This window comes from Palaemon carinicauda, chromosome 43, assembly GCF_036898095.1.
Source record: "Palaemon carinicauda isolate YSFRI2023 chromosome 43, ASM3689809v2, whole genome shotgun sequence".
NCBI classification, from domain to species: domain Eukaryota; kingdom Metazoa; phylum Arthropoda; class Malacostraca; order Decapoda; family Palaemonidae; genus Palaemon; species Palaemon carinicauda.
The window spans coordinates 35612768-35631675 of NC_090767.1; the positions used below are offsets into that span (position 1 = coordinate 35612768).

Sequence of the window (18908 nt, forward strand, 5' to 3'; positions counted from 1 at the left end):
TCTGATAATTTATATTTATTATTATTACCTTAAATTATTTAGATGCAATTTCTTAAAATAATTTAGTTAAAGCCCACTTTTTTATATAAGAATATCCCTCATTATGAAAGTTTTATTTTGATCAATTCAGCAACTATTATGTCATCCAGATTGATGTGAAATAGGTGAAAACTGGTAACCCAGTGAACTGATAGTAAAAAAAAAAGATAAAGTATTCTTAAAATTGGTAATAAATGAGTAGTTATGACTTTTGAAGGTCTCCAGAGACATTCACATGGAGTTTCCCTCTTCATTTCATAAGATAATTATTGAAAACTGCTTTATCTTAAAAGTAATCCAAAACTCTGTATACATTCAAAGCCTACAGTGATTTCTCACCTTACCAACAAATCAAGATTTCTTTCTCATGCTTAGCATTCAACAACAGGAGAAAATTACAACACAAAAACTGTCCTTATCAGTAGCTCTGCCTGAAAGAGCTCTTATCACGACATTGGTCCTCCTCACCCCTATCCCCCAACGCCTCACCTTCCTCAACAGTACATGTGGCAACATACGCTCGGTTGGAGATAACAGATAGCGGTTAGACTAAAGCTCCCATATCTCTTCACTAGTAAAATTAACAATTACATTATACCTAAAATTAGATTACCTTATTCATAATTTGTTTAGTCGAAGCATACTATTTATAAGAAAAATAAATTGAATATGATAGGTATGCGTAGCCTTTATCACTGAGCAGAATGATAACACCTCTGAACGCCTTATCACGCGGGAGAGATAAAGTCTGTAGCTGATAAGAAGATTCACAACTGTCAGTCCTAGATTGTGCATAGTGTCGAAAGCATATACTTCTAAAGTTATTTGAAATCAACTCACTCTGCTTTTCAGAAGCTCACTACAGGGATATTTATTATAAAAGTGATCAAACAGAACTTAACAAGTATCAAATGAAAAGTGAGAAAAAACCAGAGCATTTACCAAAGCCTGATAAATAGAGTGAATACGAGTTTGAAGATAACTCTTGGATATCAAAAGTTAATTAAGAGGTGAGTTCAATGTTACTTTCAATGACCAATCAAATGTTATGTTAACTATATTGACCGTGAAGTTTATCTTTATTAGAGATATCATTAATAGCAATAAAAACTGTTGAATTTCTGCGAAGTTTCTTCATATAAGAATTTAATTAAATTTGGTAAAGAAAATCCTCAGAATATGATTATAAGTTAGTCTATGACAGAGGGTCCTCATCATCCAGATCTTTGCACTAACAATGTCTCTTTTACTATACATAACTCATTTGCCTCCCAATATAGTTGAACCGAAGAATCTCCCATTTTAAAGCAAGATTGATCTTGTCAAAAAAGACATAAAAGAAATGAGAACATGAGTGCTAACTCTCCTTTATAGGTGCAGTTAAATGCATATCCTATATACACATTTACTTGACATTTAGGGTGTAAACCAAAACATATTGAGATGATGTAATTACCAAAAGAAGATCATAAAACAAAAGTTAAATCAGGTATTCTTCAACAATGAAAGATTTACTTTTTCTTGTATTTTCTCAATTTATTTGGCATGACAATGAATCCTAAACTCATGGATATTATCAATGATCATATCTAATATGACCAAAATAAAACAATTGCATATTGTTTGGTCAAATTTATTATTTGTGAAATTCGAAGAGGATAATATAGGAAAACTATGTTCAGACTTTGTCATAAAAAGATTTATTGTGCTGTGAAACAATATTTTTTGTTATAATTAGGAGACATGACTGAGGTGTTTTATCAAGGTAAATTTCTGAAACCTTTGCTACAAATTGAACATTTCTTTTTATTTTCTTCTATGTGAATTCATCAATTCAAATTGTTACTCTGACAGTAGGGCACTGTTGAAGAGTTTTCTACGGTGTGCTGTGATGAACTCATCAGCAATATTCGTCAATTCTAGTTGGACTTTGTGGTGGAGGGTTGAGGGTCCGAGGTTGGTCATTCTATTCTTGATGTGTGTCTCTAGCAATCTAATAACTTATAGTGTTTTTCAGCTCCGGCTGACATGGGTGGTAACACAAAAAAGGATAAACAGTGAACATATCTTGGAACAAGCATCTGCATCTGCATATGACAATGCGTCCATGAGTGTGTCTGGATGTGGGCCTTTTAAGGAACACAACATCATTTCCCATCATCAGAGCTCATAGCAGAGTGACAGCCAGATTGGCAGGTCATCTCTCCTTTGCAATATCTACGTGGTGATGTCTTCAAACAGAATGAAAAGCTATTCCTCTCTGAAGGAAGAAGACAGGAGTGTGTCGCCCTTGTAACACACTCTGAAAGTGAGGTTGCTGAAGATACCATTCAGGAGGCGTTGAAAATTAGCCTCATCACTATTAAGGCTAAAAAAAGGATGATTGTAGCTGTATACATTGAAGTGGGTGGTGATGGGTTTTTTGGGGATGTCTTATGGGTTCATGGGCATCTGATAATACCCCTTCACTAAATCAAGCATGGATAAAACCTTCGCTTTGTTGTGAGTAGGAGGTAATTGGGGCAAGGTTTTGTTCGGACGCAGTTAATACATTCTGTCTGCTTGTTCTTATGCCAGTAATCCCCACACAGGTGCAGGGAGTTTTCTTTCTGCAGGACGATATGTAAGGGCAATAAGCATGATCTTGAAGCCTTTCGGCAAAGTTACATATCTTTCATTTCGGCAAACATTTTTTAGTGTTTGCAAAACAATTCGGCAAATGACACTTGACTCTGGCGAACAATGATGGCCCCGTTGTCTTGATATAGTGATCAATACTTTGTTTAGGGGAATGGTAGGCATATTGTGAAGTTTAGGACAGAACACTTCTAAGTATGATGTGAGGAGGTGGGCGTAGGCGTCAGTGGAAGAGCTGATGTGGAGAGTAATTTTGTAGGCTGTGTGTTGAAGAGGTGTCGACGAGTAAGAGTCTGTGTTTACTAACTATCGTTGAGTAACCTCATCCAAGAGGTGGAAATGGGTGAGGAAATCCACACCGAGGATTGGCAAAGGGATGTCAGCAAAGAGAAACTTTAAAATATATCTGGCACTAACAAAATATAACATAATGGCCTCTTAACACGGGGTGGAGATCACAGATCGTTTGGCAGCTACTATTTGGACTTTGGTAGGCTTAGACAGACTAAGTTTTCTCTTGTAGAGAACAGCAATCACCAGTGTCTACCAAAAGTTGCTTGCTGTACTTCCATCATGTAAATTGTAAAGAGTACAGATATGGGAGGCCACTGCCAGAAGCCCTGGTCTTCTTAAAGTCTTGAGGTCACTGACCACTGTTTGCACATATTTACACAGTAACTATGAATTTGGCGTGGTAGTAACATATCTGCGGTCAAAGTGCATCATAAAGTTCCTGGAGAGGTCACTGGTTGTGGTGTGAAATAGTAGTGAAACATTTTGGTGGTAGGCGCCTTTGTCACCACTTCTGCACATCGCGGGGTGTGTGTCTCTGTCCTACCACAGTCTGTCATACCGCATTCATATCAACTTCAGTTGATGTTGAATAGTTATCCTCTTCATCTTATCTAGGGTATTGATTGTGGTATTGAAGATGGTGAATTGGTTTTCCATAAGTGAGTTGAATTTGGTCACCAGAATCTTCATGGGCAAAATGTTGACATTAAGGATGGCAGCACATACAGGTTAGGGCAGGCGTCATACCCAAAGGGCACAAAGTAGGTTCATCACCATATGAGAGCTATTTGTGGCAGGTTGAAAGCGAACGAGGTCGTCATTTCCGCGACAGCAAACAAAGACTTTTAGTTCACAAAATGTTGTGGAGAGAGCTTAAAAGCCTTGGTTATATGGGCAGCAGGCAATGGTGAATACTGCTCCAGGACATAAGTTTTTGGTGCGTAGTACGATATTGGGGTGTGTCTTTGTCCACAAAGGGAATCATAGATTTCACAGAAAGTTTCATTGGTGATAGCCCCGAGTATATAGTCTGCTTTGGTGATGTAGCTACTTATGCCCCTTATGTGAAACTGAATCTTGCTGCACTGAAATCAAGCGAATTCCTCCCTACTGCTATGACTATGTCAGAGAGAGAGAGAGAGAGAGAGAGAGAGAGAGAGAGAGAGAGAGAGAGAGAGAGATAAATCAAGGGCGGAATCACCAAAGAGTATGGTGCAGCAGTAAGGGGAAAGGCAGGAGGAAGCTGTTCCTCCTGTGGTCAGCAATTGTGCGATTGGGCTATTAGGTTATATCAGAGAGGCTTTAACAATGAAAATAAACTTTTTTAAACAGATAACGAACCTATATATAAGTTTTTGCAAGCAAGAACCTCACTAAACTCAAACAAGCTAATACATGAAATATCAAGCTCAAACAGCTACTGTTTTCTGTGTGGGGGGAGAGCAAGATATACCAAAAAAAAAAAAAAAATTACCATTATAGTGTATGAGAGTGTGTGAAATATTTATGGTGAAATTTACAATGCCCTATATTACATAGGTTGCTTCCGTCCCGAATGCATATATACAGTTACATAATAATAGTATTCTTACCACTATTAATATTTTAAATGGACATTCACTTTCAAACATACAATTCTTCTTATATAAATTTTGTATCCTTAGTCCATTCATTGCCCTTCTTTTTAGCTCAATTATGATACCAAGATTTTCCTAAATAGGACCTTCCTTTATTTTTTTTTAGTTAATCCACTTGAAAATTAGTTAAAAAGCAAATCTTCTCTTTCAAAACTATGCTCCAAACCTAAACCTTCAGTGGACCTTTCAGAATTACAATCAATCTTATCCTCTACCTTACTATGAATCCTTTACATTGTCATACATTCTTCCCTAGTATTTTACTATTATTATTATTATTATTATTATTATTATTATTATTATTATTATTATTATTATTATTATTATTATTATCTAAGAAAAAACCCTACTTCAAAAGGCAGGATGCTATGAGCCCAACGGCTTCAATGGGAAAAATAGCAGAGTGAGGAAATTATGTAAGAAAAGTATTATAAGAATGAGAAAAAAATTAACAATAAAATATTTTAAAAACTATAACAACATCAAAACAGATAACACATATATAAACTATAAAAAGACTTATGTCAGCATGTTCAGCATGAAAACATTTGCTGCAAGTTCGAACTTTTGAAGTTGTACCGATTTAACTACCTGATTGAGAAGATCATACCAAATATTGGTTAGAGCTAGGATAAAATTTCTATAATATTATTAGTTCCCAGCCTCATGGTTTTTGAAGGCATGGCTATTAGATAGATTGATTTAAAGTTTCCAGGCAGTGGCTATTAGAATTAACTGCATGCATAGTATTACGAACAAGATTGGTCTGTCCGGAAAGATCTGAAAGTAAAGATTGATGATAATTATGAAAATTTTATAAAACGTACATAACCAACTAATTGAACTACGGTGCCAGAAATCAATATCTAGATTAAGAACACGAAATTTAATAGACCGTAAGTTTCTGTCCAACAAATTGAGATGAGAATCAGCAGCTGAAGACCAGGATGGAAAACAATACTCGAAACAATGTAAAATGTAAGAGTTAAAACAAGTCTCCGGAGTATATCGATTATGGAAAGTAATAAAATACCTCCAAAAATCTTTTCTTTGCAATCGGAGATGATACAGAACTAATGTGTTTCTGAAAAGTAAGTTTGCTGTTGTGAATCACACCTAAAATTTCATAAGTCTTACAGAGTTTAAGAAACATTGTTAATGCTGAGATCTGGATGTTGAGGAGCCATTGTCCTTGATCTGAGAACAAGTATACTTTGAGTTTTGTTAGGATTAAACTTCATGCCCCATAACTTGCACTGTGCCCCTATTTTAGCTAGATCTCTATCAAGGGATTCAGCAATCTGATATCTACATTCATGAGATGGAATTAACGCAAGGAGTGTAGCATAATCTGCATATGCAATAGGCCAGTTTTTTAGACCAAACAACATGTCATGTGTATAAAGTATGAAAATTCAAGGACCAACAACACTACACTGAGGATTACAAGATATCACATTTTTATACTCACTATGGTGCCCATGAAAACCAATTTGCGATCTATTACCTGAACAGGTTATAAAAATACTCAAGCTCTGACCAATTAAAGTTCAGTTGCATTCACGAGTCTCTCAGTTATAAACTAACTACTCTTCGGCACATTGTTGATCACTGGAGTGTTAAACTACCACCCATGCCTTACTCCATGATAATGCAATCCTCTGACACTGACTCGGCTATTAACGCTGCCCCTGGGAAACTTTAACCTGCTTCCCACGTGCTAAAGTCCAGTTTTGCTTAAAGTGCTTAACCCTGTCAAACACTAAAGCTGAATATGTTCTCGCGACCATCCCTGGGGGACACTTCCCTTAAATTTCCAATTGGCTGTGCGAAAAAGGGGACACCCCTTGATGTATGAAGCCCTTAAATCCTACATCCTAGAGCAGTACTCGCCATCAGCAGCCACCCAGATAGCAAAACATTTTTAGCTCCCTCAATAACTTTGGGGACTCTAAGGCTTCGTTCTCTGTCAGGGAAATGAAAAGTATTGTTCACCTGCTTCCTGCTGCTGCATTTCTCATTTGAAGTGAATGTACTTCAAGCACTTTGGGTAACGTGCCTTCACAAACCTATGCATGTGTCATCCCCAATATTGATATTTTGCCCATGAAGGTCCTGATGACCAAAGTCAATGCTTTATGGACAGCCGCTTCAGTGCCTTCTGGACCTCCACCAACACCTCCATTTTAAAGGAGGTGAACAACTATTCAACTTTGACCTAAGTTAACGTGGGTGTTGTAGGACACAGTCGCCCACCTCCAGATGTGCCAGAGCAGTGACAAAGTAGCCCACCATCCGTATGTATATATACCACCACTTCCTTACGTTCCAAACACCGACTAGTTCACTAACTTACCAACACTCATCAGCCGCAGTTAGGCTACTACCACTTCAAATTCAGGGCTAGTGCGAAGAAATTTGCGAATGGTTGTCAGTGGATAAAAACGTGTAAGTATGCCATAACTAGTGGCGGTGGCCTTCATTATCACTAATCTTTTCTTTTTACATGAAGTAGGTAGGGCTGTATGAATCTTGATAGACATATGGTTTACGGTTCTTTTATGCCAAAACCACTCTACAGGACATGACGTAATCTGTCTAGATATACCAACATCGACCTGGTAGCTGCCAACGGATCTGTGATACCTAAGCGTGGTTATAAAATTCTCACATTATTGATTGGAACCACCAAGCATACTTAAAAGTATCTCATTGCTGACGTCAAATTGCCAATCCAGAGTGTGTACTTCCTCTCCTATTTCCACCACCAGGTAGACATAGCTCACCGACAGTTAGTCAACGAGAATTCATCCTCCTCAACAGGTCTACAACCCTGCCCCTCTCTCCTAGCTTTCCACATCAGCACACACATGGATACATAAGCCCAACTTCTCACATTATACCCAGATGTTTTCCTTCAAAAATTTCGTCCAAAAACCATGGTTTCAGCGTAATATGGTAATTATAACCATAAAGAGACGACGGGTGCCACAGTTTTCACCAGATTCTTATATCTCTCACCTTATCGTTTGACAACCGCTAAACAAATGTTCGTCGAAAGAAAAGAAATGAGCTTTTGCTAAAAGGTCTCCAGTCTATTGTCCTCAAACTTCCTCATAGTCCTGAAGAAAGTTGGTACTCTACATCCATGTTGGGAATACAAGCCCCTGAACTACAGTAAGAACATGATCACTTTTGTGAATGTTACATAGACGGCATGCTTTTTTTCTCTTTCTCTAAAGAGGTACACCTCCATCTATGCTCCATGCTAAACCACCTACAACCGATTGGCATTACAATACTGCAAGACAAGTGTATATTGGCGCCTTCTTAGGGTACCACATCCCTTCTGAAAGAGTCCACATCCTCCATGAGAAGTAACAGCCATTCAGAACTCCCCCACCACCTCGACCGTCAAACCAATGCAAGAATTCTTATGCATGATCAACTATCATCACCGCTTCCTGCCAGCCATTGCAACCTCTTTCCACCTCTATGCCTCTTCCAAAGCGAAGTCAAGAGACCTGAGGTGCGGTCCTATTCCATAAGTGGCCTTCTGCAATGCAATGAATGCTTTATCAATCACTGCTGCTCTCAGTTTTCCTGTGCCACTCGCACCTTTCCTCTTCACCGATGCCAGCGACATCACTATTGGTGTAGTTCACGAGAAATTGCTCAACGGCTCTACCCTCCCATTGGCCTTGTTCAATAGAAAATTGTCCAAGACGGAATCCAGTTACTTTACCTTCGACTGTAAATTGTTGGCAGTGCATTTAGCTGTCTATATCTTTCCACCCTTTCTTGGAAAGAATGTCCTTCATCATTCGCAAGGATCACAAGCTTCGTTTTCATGAAGCCATTAACATGGAAAATGCAACGTCCGCCTCTTGTATATCTGCATTACTCTCATGATAGATAGCAAGATTTGGTATTTGTTAGCATATTACTTCTGACAGATGTACCATTTTCACCTCTCAATAGTGGACATCATTATCAAATTCCTAGTTATCACTCTTTCTCATAACAATGCATACAACCATGCTTTAAACACTATGGTTAAACATTATCATCGTACCATCAAAGCAGTGTTGATGTCCCGCTGCAAGCACTCTTACTGGTTTACCGAGCTTCCCTGGATCCTCCAGGTTCCCAGAACCACTTCAGAAGATGCCGTGGATGTCTTAGTATCTGAAATGGTGTATGACACCCTGTTTGTTGTCCTTGCAAGAATTCTTCATATCTGATACCTCTCCTGGCAATCTCCAGCAGCTTAGGCAATTTTGTAGGAAAGTTTACTCCATGCTGCCAGACATACAAGTAATAGCTAAGCAACACACCAACTGATCAGCACTCATGAACATATGTTTTCTGCACAATGACTCTAGCAAGCAACCGTTAATGCCCTAAGGGGGCATTAACGGTTGCTTGCTAGAGTCATTGTGCAGAAAACATATGTTCATGAGTGCTGATCAGTTGGTGTGTTCCTCCAGATCCGCTGTACGTCGAAAGTATACCTCGTCAACATGCGTGGCAAAGAAGACTGGGTCTCCATTGATAACCTAACACCATCATATCTCCTATCAGATGACCCGTCTAGCACATGATTTGTAAAAGTAGGGCGTCCTTTTTCGAAGGGAGACCATGTTCCTTGAACCTGTCGTTGGTGGGAGTGACCTCCCCAACCCTCCAGTGAAGCGTCCGTGTGGATGTTGATCGATGGAGGCAGGTGTTGAAGAGGAATGGACCTTTTCAGGGCCTTTGCCTCCGATCACGGCTTTAAAACTGAGCGAAGTCTGTTTGGAAGCCATCTCTTAAGGTCTCTTCGAGCGATGGATGCGGAACGTCTCCAGACTCCCGCGGCATCCTTTAGCTGTGCGCGAAGCACCGGGTTTGTCACAGAGGCGAACTGTAGAGAGCCGAGGACTTGTTCCTGCTGTCGTCTTGAGATCCGTTTGGATTTTAGAAGTCTTCTGACAGACCCTGCTATTTCCTTCCTTTTCTTCTGTGGAATGGAAAGGCGGTGTGACTGAAGGTCCCAATGGATTCCCAACCATTGGAACTTCTGAGCTGGAGAGAGGCGAGATTTCTCGGCGTTTATCTTGAATCCCAGATGCTCTAGGAGCTGGGTGACTTTGTTGCAGGCTTTTCCACAATCTTCGGGCGATGTCGCCCAGACTAACCAGTCGTCTAGGTAGGCCATCACTTGGACGCCCTGAAGACGGAGCTGTTGCACGATGGCGTCTGCCAGCTTGGGGAATATCCGTGGAGCCACGTTGAGCCCGAAGGGCATGGCCCTGAAGGCGTAACTTTTCCTTTGGAGTCGAAATCCTAGGTATGAGGAAGCGTAATGATTCATTGGAATGTGCCAGTAGGCATCTGCCAGGTCTATGGAGACCGTGTAGGCCCTTTGAGGCAGAGGGGTCCTTATTTGTTGCAGAGTCAGCATCTTGAATTTGTTGTTCACAATGAACTTGTTGAGAGGGGATAAGTCTAGAATGACTCTGAGTTTGTCGGAGTCTTTCTTGGGAACGCAAAATAGTCTCCCTTGGAACCTGGTTGACTTTACCCTCCTGATCACCTTCCTGTTCAAGAGTTCTAGGACATATTCTTCCAGGAGGGGGGTTGACTGTTGGAAGAATTGCTGGAAGGCTGGGGGTGGTTGAGTCCAGCTCCAGCCTAGTCCCTTCTTGACGATGCTGTGTGCCCAGGGATCGAAGGTCCAACGATCCTGGAATTGGCGGAGTCTTCCTCCCACCGGAAGCACTTCATTACTTCTGGTGTCCCGAGGGTTTGCCACCTTGGCCGCTAGCTCCCCTTCCTCCTCTGCCTTTGGAGGGACGGCGAGAAGAATCTCTGCCGGAGCCTCTGCTTGAGCCCCTACCTCTGGGACGAAAGGTAGTAGAGTGTTGATCATAGGCAGGGGTGAAGACCGGCGACTGCGACACCACCGGTTGGGGAACCAACTGAAAGGTCTGTTGTGGCTGTGTGGCCACTTGGGGAGTAGCGGTACCCGGGAACTGTCGTCTCTGTTGACGTTGCTGGGGTTTCGACTTCTGAGGTTTCCTCTTAGGCTGAGGGCCATCATCCTGAGAGGATTTCCTCTTTCTTGACATGCCCCACTTGTGGAGAAGGTTCCTATTCTCCGTGGCGGCTTTGTCTACAATCTCTTTCACCAGAGAAGATGGGAAGAGATAATTACCCCAGATATTGGAGGAAATCGGCCTCCGGGGTTCGTGTTTCAACGTCGCGTTGGCGAACACGAATTCACGACAGGCTCTGCGAGCCCTAGTGAAGCTATATAGGTCCTTTGTCACCGTTGCCAAGTGCGATTTGGCTAGGACCATATAAAAGTCCGGGACTCTAGTATCCCCGGCCATAAGTTCCAGCTGTACCTGGTGGGAAAGCGACGCGGCAAGCCTCTCCTTTGTATCCTGTTCCCTATGAAGGAGGTGATCATTTAGCCTTGGGAGGTCCTCATTAAATTGAAGACCGGCTACGTCAGGCTCTAGTTTCCCTACTGTGAAGGTTGACTGGATGTCTTTCCCGTGCCTATCATCGGGAGGAACAGTATGGAGAAGGGTCTGCACTCCTCCAGTGCAGGGCAAGGTTTCCCTTCCTCCACTGCCTTTAAGACCGCTGTGAAGGCCTTTTCGATGAAGGGGAAGGTCGCAGCATTTGGCGAAACGAAGGTTGGATGCTTCTTGCTAAGCGCCGGCATCTTGGAGTTGGTGAAACCCCTACTCTTCACCGCCTGGGCTAACATAGCTTAGGCCTTCGCGAGATCGAACACGATAACCTCCTTCGGTTCGGTCTCTTCCTTTGAGGCTGGTTCGGACCTGAGCCGGACGTAACAGTCCGGATAAGCCTCGAAATTCGGGAAGAATTCCACTTCTTCCAGCAAGATATAGCCAACCCTTTCACTAATGTAGATTTTGCCAGTTGTTATTGGCATATGCTCGGCATATCTCCATGGGTTAGCTTCCGAGCAAGTGGGGAGGTCCTTAACCGAAATCCGTTTCGGTTGTTTAAGACTAACGAGAGTCGTCCGGAATTGCTCCTGGGTTTCTCGTAGCTTTCTTTCCATAAGGGCTTCAAGCATCTTAAAGACCTCCTGAGTGGCCGATGGAAGAGGGTCCGGGGTGGCAGAAGTCGAAGGAACAGGTTCCTCGGACAGTGCAGGAGTTGCTGCGGGAGTAGGAGCAGGAGCGACCTCGGTCTCCGAATCAGGGTAATCCACCTGATCTTCCTCGTAGTCGAGTTCCTCGCCCATGAGGTTCTTCTCCGTCTCTTCCGACACTTCCGACATACGTTCCACGTTATCGGAATCTAGATGGCACTCATGCATGGACTGGGCCATGACATCATCAGGTTCCACCACGATCTGGACGGTGGGGATCTGATCACGGGGGACCACAGAGTCTTTGGATGCTTTTGGGAAAAGCAAGGCCCTCAAGTTTTCGTTGGGAAGATACGGTCCGGTGGCGTTCTTCTGGAAGCCACGCACCCATTTGCGTAGCTTCTCTCTAGCGTTGTCCCTTGCCTCCGCAGAAGGAGGATCGTCGAACGCCTCGACCAAACGACTCTTGCAGACTGTGCAGTTCTGCGGGTCCCAATACTTCAGGTCGCCTTTCTTGGCGGCGCAGGGGGCGTGGGTCCGGCACCCCTTGTGCCCGTAGAAGTCCGAGCGCTTCACCCCGCAGAAGTTGCTCTCACACTTCATATAATCCTCCTGTAAAAGAAAGAGATCATGAGTACATGGAAGGCATAAGAATGACTTACATTACTCTAAAATTCAGATATCTTAATCTAGAATTTTAAACATTAAATTAATTGCAAGGCATTTTAATGCTTGAGAATAATGAGCGGGAAAGGAAGTAGATAGACACATACTTGTGAATCCCGCCAAGCCGGTTACCGTAACCTTATCTGTAGGCAATTTCTTTTGTGGCCGAAGGTCACAATAAGGGAATCCATATGGATAAGCCGAGCTAAGCTTCTAACAGAAATTGCCCGCATAGTGTAGCAGGGTCTGAGACCACTCAGATCCCTTGAGTAGAAGGGGTATAGGAGAAACCCCTTATTAAATGTAGGTTCCGACAATCGACTGCACTAAGATACACAGAGTATGCTGGAATATTTTAATATGCAATCAGACAGCATAGCCACAATCTTGGATGGTAAGACAATACCTATATATAGAAGTGGCCAAGCCATCTGGCTGCAGTATTTTGACTGTTGGCATGTTGCCGGCAGGCAGGGAAGAGGTGCATATCCCTTAACGTCTCAGGAGGGTGCCGGCAGACCTACAGCACGCCGGAGGCCGGTCCTGCAGGGTGGAAGGCATCAAGACAGACACACTGAGTATCTAAAGTATAATACCATCGTGGCGACCGCCGGCACAGCGGCAGGTCGTCGGTAGGGGGCAGCAGCTCCGGCAGCCGAAGGCTGACGGCATGGTGAGCTTTGGATCAATTCATAAGATAGATATGTATATGGTTGTATACCTAGACCGCCTGTGGCCGACTCCGAAAGTCGGCCGGCTGTTACTAGGTAAGATGAGGGGTGGGACGTCGGCTGTTTGTCGACGGAAGGCGGCAGCCTCCGGCACACGGAAGGCTGACGTCCTAGAGGGGGGAGGCATCTTATGAAAGAATGTCACCTGAGGTAGTGGCGGCTATCGCCGGCAGTAGAGGTGGCAAGGGACCGGCACCAGGATAGAAAGAGAGAAAGGTAAGGAGGGATGGAAGGGGTAAGATCCCATACTCCTCTGGCATCCCTCCGGAGAGAGTGCACTCATGATAGGAGTGGATACTCCTAGCATCTGGCGGCAGGGAGCCGGCAGTCGGCCGGGTGCCTGGGGTAACCCAAGGGAGGGTTAGAGGGTACTCAAGAGGGGGGAATCCCCCGCCGGCTGGACCGCCGCCGGCAACCATCCCCATAGAACGCTATGAAGGGTATGTGTACTAGAGCGGTCAGCTCAGCAGATGAACAACATTAGCCCTACCACTCCACCCAAGGGAGGAGCCTTAGGACTAAGGACAGATGTGTGTAGGCAAGCCTACACCAAAGGGATAGGTGGATAGGGGGAAGAAAGGGGTCTTTCTATAGAGGAGACTCTGTATGTGAACGGTCACCAAGGGAACGGAGAACGCTTCCTAACCTAAGTTAGGTAGCCCAGAATGAGAACAGTACAGGAGTACAGTCTCAAACTATAATAGGGCAGAGTCAACCCCCAGAGCTTAACCTAGAGAAGGACGGTTAACTCCTAGGCTAGGAAAGCTTGAAAGACACACCGCAAGTTGCAGGGAGGAAGGAGTAACCCAACCAGGTCCAAAAACCATGGTTTCAGCGTGATATGGTAATTATAACCATATAGAGACGACGGGTGCCAAAGTTTTCACCAGATTCTTATATATGTCACCTTATCGTTTGACAATCGCTAAACAAATGTTTGTCGAAAGAGAAGAAATGAGCTTTTGCCAAAAGGCCTCCAGTCTATTGTCCTCAAACTTCCACATAGTCCTAAAGAAAGTTGGAACTCTACATCTGTGTTGGCAATACAAGCCCCTGAACTGCATTAAGATCATGATCACTACACTCTCCCATATATTGCCGACGTGACCTCCTACTTGCACATATCAAAGGTTTTTACCATGTTCTACATCCTAAACGGGTATTATTAGGTGCCCATAAACCCAGAGGACATCCCAATACTGCCATCACCACCACATTTGGTACATAGAATTTCAATTGCTCCTTTTGTTACCTTTGTACCAACTGTGTGTCACACGATCGTATATTGTAACAACATTTCATTTTGTGTATATATTATGCTTGTATCTTTGCTCTTCCCTCGCACTAAAACGAACCTGAATAAACATGCCTGTTTTTCTCACCGTTAACCGTGTCGGTTTTGAACAGAAAATTTCCTGTTCCATTGAGCTTTTATATATAAAGGAGAGTGTTCTGTAATAAACTCACTTAGTTGCTTTCATCCTGTCTTTGAGTCACAACCTTCTCTCGAACCCGTCACATTGGTGTCACGAAAGTCGACTCGCTCCTCCCGCTTTCCACCCCCCTTTGCCCCTACATAGTTGGTACTATGATGGACTCTACAGAAGTTAATGCTGCGGCTCCCCCATTGAAACTTTCGTCATTCGCCAGCGGGGAGGCTTTTGCTTGGTTTCAGCGCGCAGAAGTCCATTTTCGCATCAAGGGCGTGACTCGCTTAACCAGCAAAGCAGATTTTGTTCTCGAGGCGATACCTATGGACACTTTCCCGGAAATATCCTACTGGCTTTGTGAACAAGGAGACATCCCAATAGCGTATGACGCCCTCAAACCATACCTTCTGAAGCAGTACTCTCCGTTACCAGCCACCCATATAGCAAAGCTTTTTCAGCTTTCGCAACAACTGTTTGGTGACCAAAGGGCTCCGCTCGCCTTCAGTGAAATGACCAGTATCGCTCGACTGCAACCTGCTGCAGACGGCTCTCCTCGTGAGGTGAACCTACTTCATGCCCTTTGGATACTCTGTTTACGCGGACCTGTACGTGCTGGCATACCCGATGTCGATAGTTTACCCATAAAGGACTTGATGACCAAAGCCGACGCTCTTATGGACATCCACTTTATGACCTCCATCAACGCCTCCACCCCTGACGAAAAGGACGACTATCTAAAGTCAACCAGAGCTGACGTGAATGACGTAGGATATACACGCCTACCCAGTGACGTGCCGAAGCGGCGATAACGCCACCCACCATGCACCAATATCTCGCTCCACAACCAACAACTTCTACAGCCACTTACTACCTCCCATCCGCCACAGTTTTGCTACTACCACTTCAGATTCGAAGCAACCTCGAAGAAATGTGCCAAGGATTGTCAATGGCCAAATAAAGTGTAAGTAAGCCATCGCTCGTGGCGGTGGCCTCCTGTGTTTCTAATCTTTTATTTTTACATGATGCAAGAACGGGCGTGCGATTTTTGGTAGACATTGGTGCTTGTCGTTCTCTTTTGCCAAGGGAACTCTTCGGGACACGACGTAGTCTGTCTATGTCTGCCAACGTCCGCTTGGTAGCTGCCAACGGATCTGCGATACCCACCTACGGTTACGAGAACCTCACATTATCGTTCAGGAACGGTAAATTTAATGGGAAGTTTGTTGTTGCTGACGTCATATTGCCAATCCTCGGACCGGATTTCCTTTCTCATTTCCACCTTCTGGTCGATATCACCCACCGAGGATTGGTCAACACAGACTCATACTTGTCGACACCTCTTTGACCCGCCCCCTCCAACCTCGGTCTTCACATTAGCACACCCATGGATGCCTACGCCCACCTCCTCACTTCGTACCCGGAATTTTTTCCATCCAGAACTTCGCCAAATGCCCAGAGCTCCTGCCAAGTACAGTATTTATCACCATAGGAAGACGACGGGACCATCAGTCTTCGCAAAATTCAGAAGACTGGTATCGGAACGATTGGCAGCCGCCTAAAGGCCTCCATCCCATGGTCGTCACCCTTACACATCGTCCTAAAGAAAGACAGCTACCTCCATCTGTGCGGGGATTACAGGCGCCTGAGCATGCAAACAGAACAGGATCCCTACCCCCTCCCAAACATCGCCGACGTGACCTCCTACCTGCACAAAGCGAAGGTTTTCTCTACCCTCAACCTCCTGAAATGGTATTATCAGGTGCCTTTGAACCCAGAAGACATCCCCAAGACTACCATCACCACTCCGTTTAGTACATACACTTTCAATTACTCCTGTTTTGGCCTTTGTAATGCTGTGGCCACGTTTCAACGTCTCATGGATGGCATCTTAGGGGACCTCCCCTTTTGTGTATGTTATGTGGACGACATACTTGTGTTCTCCTCAAAAGAGGAACAAGTCCTTCACCTGCATATCGTGCTCGAACGCCTGCATCAAAACAGCCTTATAGTCCGGTACGCCAAGTGTACCGTTGGCGCCAACGATGTGTTGTTCTTAGGGCACCGCATCACTCCTGAAGGAGTCCATCCCCTCCCTGAGAAGGTAGCAGCTGTTCAGGACTTCCTCACGCCCTCGACAGTCAAAGCTCTGTAGGAATTCTTGGGCATTATCAACTATTATCACCGTTTTCGGCCAGTCATTGCCGCCATTCCTGTTCCCCTCTACGCCTCCCTCAAGGGCAAGACAAAGGGCCTGAAGTGGGGTCCCCTGCAGGAAGCGACCTTCTGCAATGCAAAGGAGGCCCTATCAATCGCTGCAGCTCTCACTTTTCCTATCCCACATGCCCCTCTTCTTCTCTCCACTGATGCCAGCGACATCGCTATTGGTGCAGTACTCGAGCAAGTGGTCAACGGCTCGCCCCCCCCCCCCCCCTTGGCCTTCTTCAGCAGAAAACTGTCCAACGATTTGTTGGCAGTGCACTTGGCTGTCCGTCACTTTCGCCATTTCTTAGAATGCACGTCCTTCGTCATTTGCACAGACCACATGCCTCTGGTGCACGCTTTCATTCGACAGTCTGACACCTGGTCCGCCAGTCAACGTCAACATATCTCCGCCGAGGCTGAATACAAATGCACCCTTAAATATTTCTCTGGGAAAATGAATTCTGTTGCCGATGCCCAGTCAAGAAACACGTTGGCTGCCGTTCAACTGGGATTGGATTTCAACGCCCTGGCTGAAGCCCGACGACAGGATCCAGAGTATCAAGCATGTAGGACATCCTGCACATCACTCCGTTGGGAAGATTTCCCCTTCGAAGACTCCAACACCTCCCTCCTCTGTGACATCAGTACTGGTAGACCGTGACCTTGGATTCCTGCTCCCATGCGCCGACAGGTGTTTGATTTCATTCACTGCCTTTTACATCCCTCTTGCCGTTCTACTGCACAGCAGCTGAAGACGAAGATCATTTGGCATGGCACTTCTAAGGATGCTAAGGATTGGGTCCGCTCCTGTACTTCTTGCCAAACTTCCAAAGTACACCGACACACGGATTCAGGAGTGGGCACCTTTCCTCAACCTCAGTGTCGTTTTGCACACATTCACATCGACGTTATAGGCCCCCTACCCACATCACAAGGACATCGTTACCTGTTTACCGTCATCGACCGCTCCACTCGTTGGCCTGAAGCCAATCACATGGAAACTGCAACGTCCGCCTCATGTACGTATGCCTTACTCTCAGGATGGATTGCAAGATTTGGTATCCCTGATCATATTACTTCTGACAGGGGTACCACTTTCCATTATGGACATCATTGGCGAATCTCCTGTGCATCACCCTACATCAAACAACTGCCTACAACCCCGCTGCCAATGGAATGGTTGAACGTTTTCATCGCACCCTCAAAGCAGCTTTGATGTCCCGCTTCAAGGATTCCAACTGGGTCCTCCTGGGGCTAAGGACCACTCATAAAGACGACCTCAACATCTCGGCAGCTGAAATGGTGTATGGCGACCCGTTAGTAGTCCCTGCCGAATTTTTTCCTTATCCAACCTCCTCTGATGATCAGCGCATACGTCACATCGTAGGAAAATTTACTTCATGCCGCCAGACTTACAAGCTCCCAGCAAAGCATCACTTACCGAGAGACTTGCACTACGCAATGCACGTCTTCCTGCGCAACGACAATAGCAAGCCACCACTAACGCCTCCTACACGGGCCCTTTCCTTGCGATGCGACGCAGTCCGAAAACATTCCTACTAAATATTCGTGGTAAAGAAGACTGGGTCTCCATTTATCGTCTAAAACCCGCTTATATCCTGCCAGATGACCCGCTTATAGTTCGAATCTCTAGATCAGGGCGCCCTATTTAACATGTACAGTATGTCATTTTTAGGGGGGGAGACATGTACCAACCGTGTATCACACGATCGTACATAGTAACGACATTTCATTTTGTGTATATATTATGCTTGTATTTTCGCTCTTCCCTCGCACTAAAAAGAACCTGAATAAACATGCCTGTTTTCTTACAGTTAACGGTGTCGGTTTTGAACAGGAAATTTCCTGTTGCATTGAGCTTTTGTATATAAAGGAGAGTGTTCTGTAATAAACTCACTCAGTTGCTTTCATCCTGTCTTTGAGTTCAAATTCCCTCCGAGAAATCAGAGTTCACTCCAAACCAGGGTCATTTTGTGAAGAGGCAATGCCTCAAAGCCGATGCCCTGCTGCAAAGAATACTTAATATCCGGGATGTTCACGTGGCCTTCCACATTCTCAGATATGAAAAGGATCCTATTGTCCATAGAGCAAGAGGTCCTTTCCTTGACATACTGAAGTGTCTGAAGGAAACACT

General features: G+C 44.4%; 1 protein-coding gene across 1 annotated transcript in view; it reads left to right on the plus strand.

The window, feature by feature from the left end:
• The first annotated feature begins 833 nt into the window (after positions 1 to 833).
• The window catches only part of LOC137633542 (uncharacterized), a 63786-nt gene continuing 45711 nt past the window's right edge, over positions 834 to 18908 (plus strand). The window contains exon 1 of the mRNA XM_068365835.1: positions 834 to 1049. The gene's annotated coding sequence lies outside the window, so the exon portion shown is untranslated. The remainder of the gene's footprint in view (positions 1050 to 18908) is intronic.